A 10932-nucleotide genomic window follows, 5' to 3' on the forward strand; every position below is an offset into this window, starting at 1 on the left:
TGATAATAAATGGATTAAATATGTTTTTTTTATTTAAATGTATTTATTCAATAAACTTACTACAACTAACATAGTTGCGACATTCTGGAATTACCTGCAACAGAACAAAGTTGATATGAAATGGTGACGAATACATTTGACAGAGTTTAGAAATTAATATTAAAATGAAAACCCACTTGAAGACAGGTCTCAACCTCACAAGTGATATCAAGAAGGCAACTAGGCCAGGAGATAATGGGGTAGGGTGGTCAGTTCCTTTCCCCCACACAACTACTACAAAAGCTAAATGAACAAAACTTTTGATCCTTAATATACATACATTACTTACTGGCTTTTAAGGAAGCCGGAGGTTCATTGCCGCCCTTACATAAGCTCGCCATTGGTCCCTATCCTGTGCAGGATTAATCCAATCTCTACCATCATATTCCACCTCCCTCAAATCTAATTTAATATTATCCTCCCACCTGCGTCTCAGCCTCCACAATGGTCTTTTCCCCTCCGGTTTCCCAACTAACACTCTGTATGCATTTCTGGATTCGCCCGTACGTGCTACATGCCCTGCCCATCTCAAACGTCTGGATTTGATGTTCCCAATTATGTCAGGTGAAGAATACAATGCGTGCAGTTCTGCGTTGTGTAACTTTCTCCATTCTCCTGTAACTTCATCCCTCTTAGTCCCAAATATATTCCTAACAACCTTATTCTCAAACAACCTTAATCTCTGTTCCTCTCTCAAAAAGTGAGAGTCCAAGTCTCACAACCATACATAACAACCGATAATATAACTGTTTTATGAATTCTAACTTTCAGATTTTTTGACAGCAGACTAGATGACAAAAGCTTCTCAACCGAATAATAACAGGCATTTCCCATATTTATTCTGCGTTTAATTTCCTCCCGAGTGTCATTTATATTTGTTACTATTGCTCCAAGATATTTGAATTTTTCCACCTCTTCCAAGGATAAATCTTCAATTTTTATGTTTCCATTTCGTACAATATTCTGGTCACGAGACGTCAATTCGAATAAATTACCATCATCAATTTATGTCATTAGTAAGGAACTTTTAAATGTTTATTTCTTGTCTTCACAATTTTATACTCTTCGCAAAAACTTACTTCAAAGTCAGAAGACAATAATGATACAGGGATTGTACCTGTGATCCAGGAAACAGCTTTGGTGACTTTAACCTACACGTTCCACTGGTTTAGGTTCACCCTCATCACCTCCGGGGTTTGCTTAAACCCAGGCGCCCTGCAAAACATACAACGCATATTTTCTCATGATACGAATACTGTAAGTCAGCCGTGGCGAAAATGTTATCGTGCAGCGAGCCACTGTGTAACCTGCAACTTACATGGCACCTATGGAGGCAGGCGGATACCCGAAGGGGAAGTAAAGCAACTGTTTGACTTATTAACGGATTTCATTTTCCTTATGTCAAGCACTTAAATATAATTTTATATAGTATAAGGTTGCAAACTAATGTTTAGTACGTGTGATGAAGAAATAAATGAACAAGAAAACATAGGACACATTATCACAACCTAAAATTAACAGTCTGCAGAATGTCTCTCCGATAGAGTTTCAAAATCAGGAATTATGTCACTTACTGCCAGTCGTAGTTCATCATGAAGGTATCTGTCTGTCAGTCGTGATCTAAATTTGGTTTTTACTATTTTCATTGTTGAAAATAATTTTTCACAAACGTAAGTTGTAGCGAACATGGCTTCAACAGAGCAAGCGAAAGAACGAAGCTTCGGATATTTATTTTTTGGCAAGGATTTGAAAAGTTAAACATTTGTCAAGTCCTTACATCTAGCTTTCATTTAACATCACATTGTAAACCTGTGAGTTTAAATTGAAGATCTAACCGCATTATTCGTACATCTGCTGAAAAAAGGATCGACGTACAGAGATAATAATAATAATAATAATAATAATAATAACAATAATAATAGTAATAATAAAAATATAATAATAATAATAATAATAATAATAATAATAATAATAATGCTTAACCTTTTAATGTTTCGTGAGTGATGTGTAATATAATGCCGTTTTATGTCATACAACCGTTTTTTCGTAATACTTGTGAAGAAATCATACATTTTAATATTCTCATCATTGCCAGTAAAAAAATGCGTCCTCCCATCCCAATTGAAACTTTCGTTTTTGTAGAGGTACATGGTTTCGAGAGAGACTTTGGACGATACGCCACTCGCAGCAGAGACAAATACAAATGGAACGGAGTTTGACTCCAGTGAGTGAGACGGTGGGGGTTGGGGTAGGTAGGTAGTAAGAGAAATGTACAGCTATCATTGCGAGCCATAATGTGCTCGTGAGTCATATTTTCGCCACGGCTGCTGTAAGTGCATGCATCACATATTTGTAAAATTTAATTACTTCAGGAAAAGTTACTTATAGTTAGTAGGTTAGGCCTATTTAACGACGCTATTTCAACTATGAGGTTATTTACCGTCGATGGAATTGGTGATAGCGATATAGTATTTGGCGAGACGATGCGGAAGATTGACATTCGCCTTACGGTTTGGGGAAAATCTCGGGAAAAATCCAACCAGGTAATCAGTCCGAACGGGAATCGACCCCGCTTCCGAGCGCAAGTCTGAATCTGCAGGAAAGTGCCTTAGCCGACTGAACTACGCCAGTGGCTTTTACTAATAATTTTTTAGTAGGTTATTTTACGACGCTGTATCAACATCTCAGGTTATTTAGCGTCTGAATGGAATGAAGGTGATAATGCCGGTGACATGAGTCCGGGGTCGAGCACCGATAGTTACCCAGCATTTGCTCATATTGGGTTGAGGGGAAAACCCCGGAAAAACCTCAACCAAGTAACTTGCTCCGACCGGGATTCGAACCAGGGCCACCTGTTACTTAATAATAATAATAATAATAATAATAATGATTACTTTTTTACTTGGTTATTTAACGACGCTGTATCAAGTACTAGTTTATTTAGCGCCGATGGGATTGATGATAGGGAGATGGTACTTGGCGAAATTAGGCCGAGTATTCGCCATTTTACTTGATATTTGTCTTACGGCTGGGGAAAACGTCGAAAAATCCAACCAGGTAAACAGACCTAGCGGGGATCGAACCCGCGTCCGAGCGCAACTCCGGATCAGCAAGCAAGCGCTAGACAGATTTACGTCGGTAGCTTTATGTTTATTATGTGGCTTTGGTTTGCTTTTGTAATTGCTAATGTTGTGTTATTTGTTGCTGTGTTCTATATTAATTATAATTATTTTCTTAATTTAGTTTGGCGGTATAATTTTGTGTGTAATAAATAGTTACTCTTTATTTATGGTTTTACACGCAGCAGTGACGAAAGCTGGTGTCGTGATTACATGGTGTAATCACAGACATTCAAACGGGTATGAGGAGTTTCCTGTACATTGCTGTGAATTTCATTCACGTACTGAAGACAAGCAGTGGCGGTATCAGGTCCCTCTACAAACTCTGTCTCAAGTAGTAAGAGGTGGTTTCGTATAGAATGAGGAGTACTTTTTTGTTGTTCTGTCGGACAAAATGTAATATGTTTACTTTGCTCAACGGTTCAATGAGGAGTATATAGAAACATTAAGTGCTACGCTGAATAATGTATTATTATTATTATTATTATTATTATTATTATTATTATTATTATTATTATTATTATTATTATTATTATTACTACTGTTAAGTATGTGTTTCTATAGTTCTTCTGTACGTGCATGAATATTGATATTTTTAGATCTTCTCCCTAGAAGGATAAAATTATTAGGTTTTATCTCAATTTTAATCTTCTTAATCTTTAGATGAGGGTAACTATTTATCAGTTATTCATTTAATAATAATATTGTAGAAAAAAATTGATTCAATATTATGTGCCAACGAACTGTTAAACCTCAGTAATTGACATGTGTTAAATCATACCCAGGAAGAGAAAGATGAGATAAATAAATGTAAGGAAGTCAGCTACCTAATGGAATTTGAAATATCTCGTGCTCTAAAGCATTTTAATAGGACAGAATTTCTCAGAAGAGTAATGATTAAAATGACTTAAATAGCTTGTCCATAAGAAGTTTTTAATTTTGAAAAACTACTAATTTCTCGACCAAGTATCGAGGAAGAATTTAGAAAATTTCTGATTATAATCAAGAGGAAGGTTAAAAAAAGAAGCAAGAAAAATCATATATTAGTCACTGGATCTTGATGACAGCAGTGACATTATTGATACAGCAAAGCTTGAGATTTTTATCCGCGGGATTGATCAAGATGTTAGTACAAGAACCATCACTGGTTGTAGTTTTCATGCCAAGTACCTTTCCTCCGTCTCCTTACTTCATAGGCTGTCTGTCGCATGTAATCACTGCAGCTCGAGTTTTGGTCACCGCTGTTTTACAGTGATGTGAACTTGGTCATTTTAAGGGTTACTTGCACTTATGAGAAGGAAAATTAAGAAAGGAAAAAGATAGAACCGATTTTGAGCTTCCAGGAGATATATACTTAAAAAATACATTTCTCCTTAGTATTTGTGTGGTGTAGAGTGGTTTTTATATGCTTCCTCTATCAGGCTAAAGACTTCTGTATTACTTTATTTAATATTGTACTTAATTCAGAATTTACTTGCAAATTTTCGTTCAATCTTATTATATATGGTAGTTACAATTAAAATGTTAGGAAAGTTATGTATTTATAACAGAACTAAAAGAGATATAATTTCACAGCAACATCAAAATAAGCTATGCAGTACATGAAGTGCTTACCAGATATATCTGTTTTATGTCCTTCTAAAAGCGTCGATGTCACTTTCAAAGAAGAACTATGCACAAAGTGAAAGCGATATTGAACTTACGTGTATGGCGAGAATAGCTCCAGCAAGGACAAATAGAAGAAGAGTACGAATCATTTTGCAGTAGAACCTAGAATGCAAAGTAATTGTTTTGTTTAGGATATATATATATATATATATATATATACATATATATATACACACAGACAGTATATATAACTTTAGCAACTACGAAATTAAATAGCAGAAAATGGATAGTGTTCTACAGAAAGGAACAAGGAACAATTGGAAATATGCTAGAAATGGAAAAACTAACAGTTATATTTTAAATTCTACATCAGTTACACAATTCCACAATTCTTCAGAGTTAATTCTTGCTGCCAGCTAGCTCCGTTCATAGACCAGCTGGTTAAGGGATATAAACTTCCTGATTCATTCCCGGATGTTGGCGACATTCTTCGGAGCTGAATCTTCCCGAACAGCCCCGAGATCCACTCAATTCTTTGTCTACGAGAATTTCTCTGTGGCGAAATGCGATCTAAGCGTGGTGCCGACCACACAGCCTTATTCTAGGGCCGCGTTGATTGAAGCATGGAGCTGTGTCTTTGTATCTCCAAGCTCCTAATATATTATTTTTAGGATAATGTTTCACTTGCAACGTTCTTACAAAATGAAACGAGTTCTGCGAAGATTAGTATTTTTAAATTAGATGTAATAATTAGGACAACGAGTAGCTAAAATGTTTATTAATTCTTCTATCCATATCGATTCTGAAAGTGCTAAATAAAATATAGTTGCAGGTATACCTAGTAACATGGTTTGGTTAAGAGTTGGCATGTCCGATTTTTGTCGTCTAAGAATTTAACATTTCGTTAGTAAGTTGTAAATAAAGAATCAATTTCTGAAAATAAAATATGAAGCTCGAATTCTTTTGATTGCATTAGTAACTATGTAGAAAACTGACAGTTAAGCGTAAGTGTGTAGAGAGAAGACAGTACATCATCAAATGCTTAAGTGGAAATTCTGTGGTTGTGAATTAAATATGAGTTTATATTCTCGCTTATTATAATGCAAGATTGTTTCCGATCTCTGATAACGAATTTGAATGACGTCATGTGCGTCAGGAATGACACCGACAGCTGAATTGCGACGAGAGGTGACATACCAGTAGTGAGTGATTTCATAATCAAATTCCACGGTGTATTACAGTAGCAATGCTCAAGGAAATCGAGCCTTTTTGGGAGGGGTACATAACAATCCTTTCCGATGGCAAGTACAGTTACGTGAAAATCATAGGAGCCTGCAAAAACGTGGTTTCGTTATTTCCAAGAAAGGCATCTTGTGTGTACCTAATAAGACTGGCAAAGCTCGATGGGATTAATTCCAGAGTGAAAAAAAGCAAGCAAATCCACCCCCCCGTCACAAGTCGCCGCACCCCACGAGATGATACAAATTAATTCCATTCGAGCTTTACCAATCTTATTAAGTACACAGAAGATGCCTTTCTTGGAAATAACGAAACCTCGTTTGTTGCAGGCTTCTTTTATTTTCACTTAACTGTACTTGGCATTGGAAAGAGTCGTAACGTACCCCTCCCAAAAAGGCTCGATTTTCTTAGGAATTTCTGCTGAGAGTCGCCGACACTCTGACTATGAGATCACTCACTACTGGTTTGTCACCTCGCGCCACAGTTCAGTTGTCGTGTGATTCCTGACGCACATGATGTCATTCAAATTGGTTATCAGAGATTGGAAACAACCCTGTAGCACAGCAGTAAAAATTTCGAGTAGTTCCCGTTTTGAACTGGTGAATTAAGGATCTCACAGATCGAGAAGCAAACATTTCGAGTTGTTGCCGTCTTGAATTGTTTATTTCATTACAAATGATCAGTTCCATGTGGATTTAGCCCTTTCATGCTGCGTACACACAAAGTTACGAGTTATTACTGTATTGAGCCACGAAAAGTAATTTTCTGCCATTCTTATGTTATGTCTGATTCGAAAAGTAATTTTTTTTAGTTGTTTCCTTTTTGAACTTGGCCGTCGATGTGATACAGTAAAATAAATTGGACTAATTTGATACAGACTTCAAAATGTAATACCAAAGGTTAAGTTTGAAAGTATTTAAAACTGCGGTTTTATTATCTTTAAGGAGGGATACTGAAAAAACTGAAATCATTATCAGCCTCATAAATGTATTAAAAGAAAAGGCAGTTTTGTTTCTTGAAAAAACTTTCACGTGTACTGTGTTAATTTTGTTATTGCTCTTGAATGAAAAAAAAAATATATATAGAATCATTTTTTAATTTTCCTTTTACTCAGAACAGTGTCAACTCAACAAAAGCTGTGAATGTCGAGCATTTGCTGCCTTTTTTTTTATCTGTAAGCTAGATTTGCATAATATATACGCTACTGTAGATACATTAAAAGAAAACCACAATTTCTAGTCACACAGAGTTTGTGTGCACTGGATGCGAGTTTCTGGCGTCTTGTCAGCCCACTTGAGTTCTGTGGATAAAAAGGAAAAAAATTGAGACGTTGTCGGGCGAAGTTCCTGGGTAGCTCAGTCGGCAGAGCGTTGGTGTGCCACGCCAAAGGCCCCGGGATCGATACCCGGCCCCGGAACAATTTTTCACTCGAATTTATTAGGAAGGGCTTCTATTATACATATTTTAGAGTTATTGTGATAATATTTACTTTGAAAAATATTCACCATGTTGATCAATTTTCTAACTTAATGTAATTTATTACCTCTTGAGATGTATTTCATAAATTCTCAGCTATTGAGGGATGTTTGAATTTACATGTTGGAACCTATAATACAGTCGATCTGTAAGTTAAAAACATACCTACAGACCTATTTTTACTCAATTACTTAACAATTTTATATTACTATGATTTACCGAAGTACCGATTCTTCACCATTAACAATTTTAGCCTAATAAGACTTAGTCATTATTCGTACTGCTAAAATGTAGCACAACTTTGGAAAATACATTCATAATTATTTTAAAAAGCATTTAGTTTATTTTAGCAATACAAATTGTATCATAATTTTCCGAATCTATCTCCATACACACAAAATTATAATATGGACATTGTGGAAGAGAAGGCCTCGTGGCCTTAACTCCACCAGAATAAATAAATAAAATAAATAAATAAATAAATAAATAAATAAATAAATAAATAAATAAATAAATAAATAAATAAATAAATAAATAAATAAATAAATAAATAAATAAATAAATAAATAAATAAATAAATAAATAAATAAATAAATAAATAAATAAATAAATAAATAAATAAATAAATAAATAAATAAATAAATAAATAAATCACTGAATGAATGAGTGAATGAGTGAATATGTGAATATACGAATAAATGAATATATGAATGAATAAATGAATGAATGAATGAATATATGAATAAATAAATGAATAAATAAATGAATATATGAATAAATAAATGAAGAATATATGAATAAATAAATGAATGAATGAATATATGAATAAATAAATAAATAAATGAATATATGAATAAATAAATAAATGAATGAATATATGAATAAATAAATAAATAAATGAATAAATAAATAAATAAATAAAAGAAAGTAAATAGGTAGGTAGGTAGAAAGGTAGATAAATAAATAGGCAAGCAGACAAAATAAATAAGTAAGTAAGGTGTTATCTTTTTAGTAAATTGTATACCGGTAAATTTTATGGGCAAAGAAGGTCATTATAAAAGTTATTAAATCTTAGTCAATTTTGATGTGATTTAAATCGAAATTTTATAGATGATACGTTAAACATCTGTGTGTATCACAGTAGCTTTACTTGATTGCTCCGTATAATATGACCTGATTTATAGCACTGTATCAGAATAGCCTTCTAGGTGTATCACAATAGCCAACACTGAAGGCTAATATGATACAGTGGTTTTAATTTGATTCATTATTACAAATAAAAATAAATTTAACTCCAAATCCTTCATATATGTCTAAAGTAGCATTTGACTTAAATTTTTCAAATTTGTGTATGCTTTGATAGAAAAATTACAGCAGACGTTAATGTTTGTATCATAATAGCTCTACTTGACCCTACGGTATATGGCAAGTGTCGAGATATAGAACTACATACTGTAATACGTTGTCATTTTTCATGTTCAGACAACAGCATTAAAATGTATACTGTATAATCAATCCGCAATGGTATATCAGGATGTATACTTGTTACTCAATATACCAGAGTTTAAGAATACATTTATTTATCATTCAATTGCTGTTATGGTGATGTTACTTATCGTAGAATTTATGTGGATATACTCATCAACAGTTCCTTATTCGAAATGCAGATTTAAATGTCTAATGGAACGATAAATTGTTATACATTCACTACAGTTTATAAGACATTCTTCACTTAAGCTATATGAAACAATGTTGATCGTGTTGCAGTATGCCTTTAAGAAAACAAATAACATATATTGAACGCGCAACAAATAATATTGCTTAAGGGGTTAGGTACTGCTTACAGCAGTAAAAGTTTGGAAATATTCAACATTTTTTTCCTTCATTACTGTATCTTGTACAGTAATGAAAAATAGTACGTGTAAAACACTGTACTTCTGTTATATGAAAAAAAAAATATTTTTACGATTTACAAACAATAATTTACATTTTCGTTTTCAAAATTCAGTTCACTGTGCAGTGATGAAGCGTTTCCCACATAACTAAAAAACTATCCAACATTCTGTGATGAAATTTTTTGTGTATATTTATGCATGTTAAATCTACAATGGTGCAAAATCACTTCTCTACTTTTGATAGATTGTCTGATAAAAAATAAATGCACTTTAAAAAATGATCACATATAAGTTTTTTCTTCTAACACAAAAAAAATTATTTATTAAGAAATGTAGTTGAAAGACCATGATATTGTAAACATGAGTTTCAGCAATAAAATAAAAGGGAGAGAACATGAAAAAGTTAACAAGTTTATGAGGTATGAGGGAAAAGCTTTATCACTGCACAGTAAACTGCCAACATTTTGAATTAAAAAAAAGTATTTTTTTTTTAAATCGTAAAAATATTTTTTCATATAGCAGAAGCACAGTGTTTTACACATACCAATTTTAATTATTGTACAAGATACAGTAATGGAAGAAAACCATGTTGAATATTTTCAAAAATTTTACTGCTGTAAGCTGTACCTAACCCCTTAATCAATACAACCAAGAACAATTTACTACTCATATATGTATATTAATCGCTAAGAAAATTAAATGAAGATTGAAGAATTAATTATTTGAATTTAATGATGAAATGAGTCAGCATTTATCATTTGCATACCAGATAAACAGTTTATGAGGATATAAGAGATATATTGTAAATAAGATATTAACTTTGCAAAAGTAAACTTGTATGGACAGTGGAATAGAGTAATATTTTGTAACTTAATTAAACGTAGAAAATGAAGTAAAGAAGTAGACTGGAATAGAATACAATGTAATCGAATAGAAGACCTCTTACCTGAAGTTGTTTCGCTTCTGGTATTGATGACGCTACACAGTTTGGCCTCAACTTATATAAGCTACTAAATTGGGCAAAATACTCCTGAGAACAAGAATGACACATGTTAAACTAACTTGTAGAATTAAGAACTACAATGCATTCATAGTCCATATAAACGACATGAAATACTTACTTACTTACTGGCTTTTAAGGAACTCGGAGGTTCATTGCCGCCCTCACATAAGACCGCCATTGGTCCCTATCCTGAGCAACATTAATCCAGTCTCTATCATCATATCCCACCTCCCTCAAATCCATTTTAATATTATCTTCCCATCTACGTCTCGGCCTCCCCAAAGGTCTTTTTCCCCTCCGGTCTCCCAACTAACAATCTATATGCGTTTCAGGATTCGCCCATACGTGCTACATGTCCTGCCCAACTCAAACGTCTGGATTTAATGTTTCTAATTATGTCAGGTGAAGAATACAATGCGTGCAGTTCTGTGTTGTATAACTTTCTCCATTCTCCCGTAACTTCATCCCTCTTAGCCCCAAATATTTTCCTAAACACCTTATTCTCAAACACCCTTAACCTATGTTCCTCTCTCAAAGTGAGAGTCCAAGTTTC

General features: G+C 33.5%; 1 long non-coding RNA gene and 1 other non-coding gene across 2 annotated transcripts; one reads left to right on the top strand and one right to left on the bottom strand.

Moving 5' to 3' along the window:
• Nucleotides 1–1153: 1153 nt before the first annotated feature.
• On the bottom strand, nt 1154–10379 carry LOC138710071 (uncharacterized). Its single transcript, XR_011335043.1, has 3 exons — nt 10323–10379; nt 4862–4928; nt 1154–1254 (listed from the first exon to the last, which is right to left on the bottom strand). It is a non-coding gene; the product is annotated as an uncharacterized lncRNA (long non-coding RNA).
• TRNAG-GCC (transfer RNA glycine (anticodon GCC)) lies at nt 7350–7422 on the top strand. The gene has a single exon. It is a non-coding gene; the product is annotated as a tRNA-Gly (tRNA).
• Nucleotides 10380–10932: the final 553 nt, after the last annotated feature.

Source organism: Periplaneta americana, chromosome 12, assembly GCF_040183065.1.
Source record: "Periplaneta americana isolate PAMFEO1 chromosome 12, P.americana_PAMFEO1_priV1, whole genome shotgun sequence".
In the NCBI taxonomy this organism is placed as follows: Eukaryota; Metazoa; Arthropoda; class Insecta; order Blattodea; family Blattidae; genus Periplaneta; species Periplaneta americana.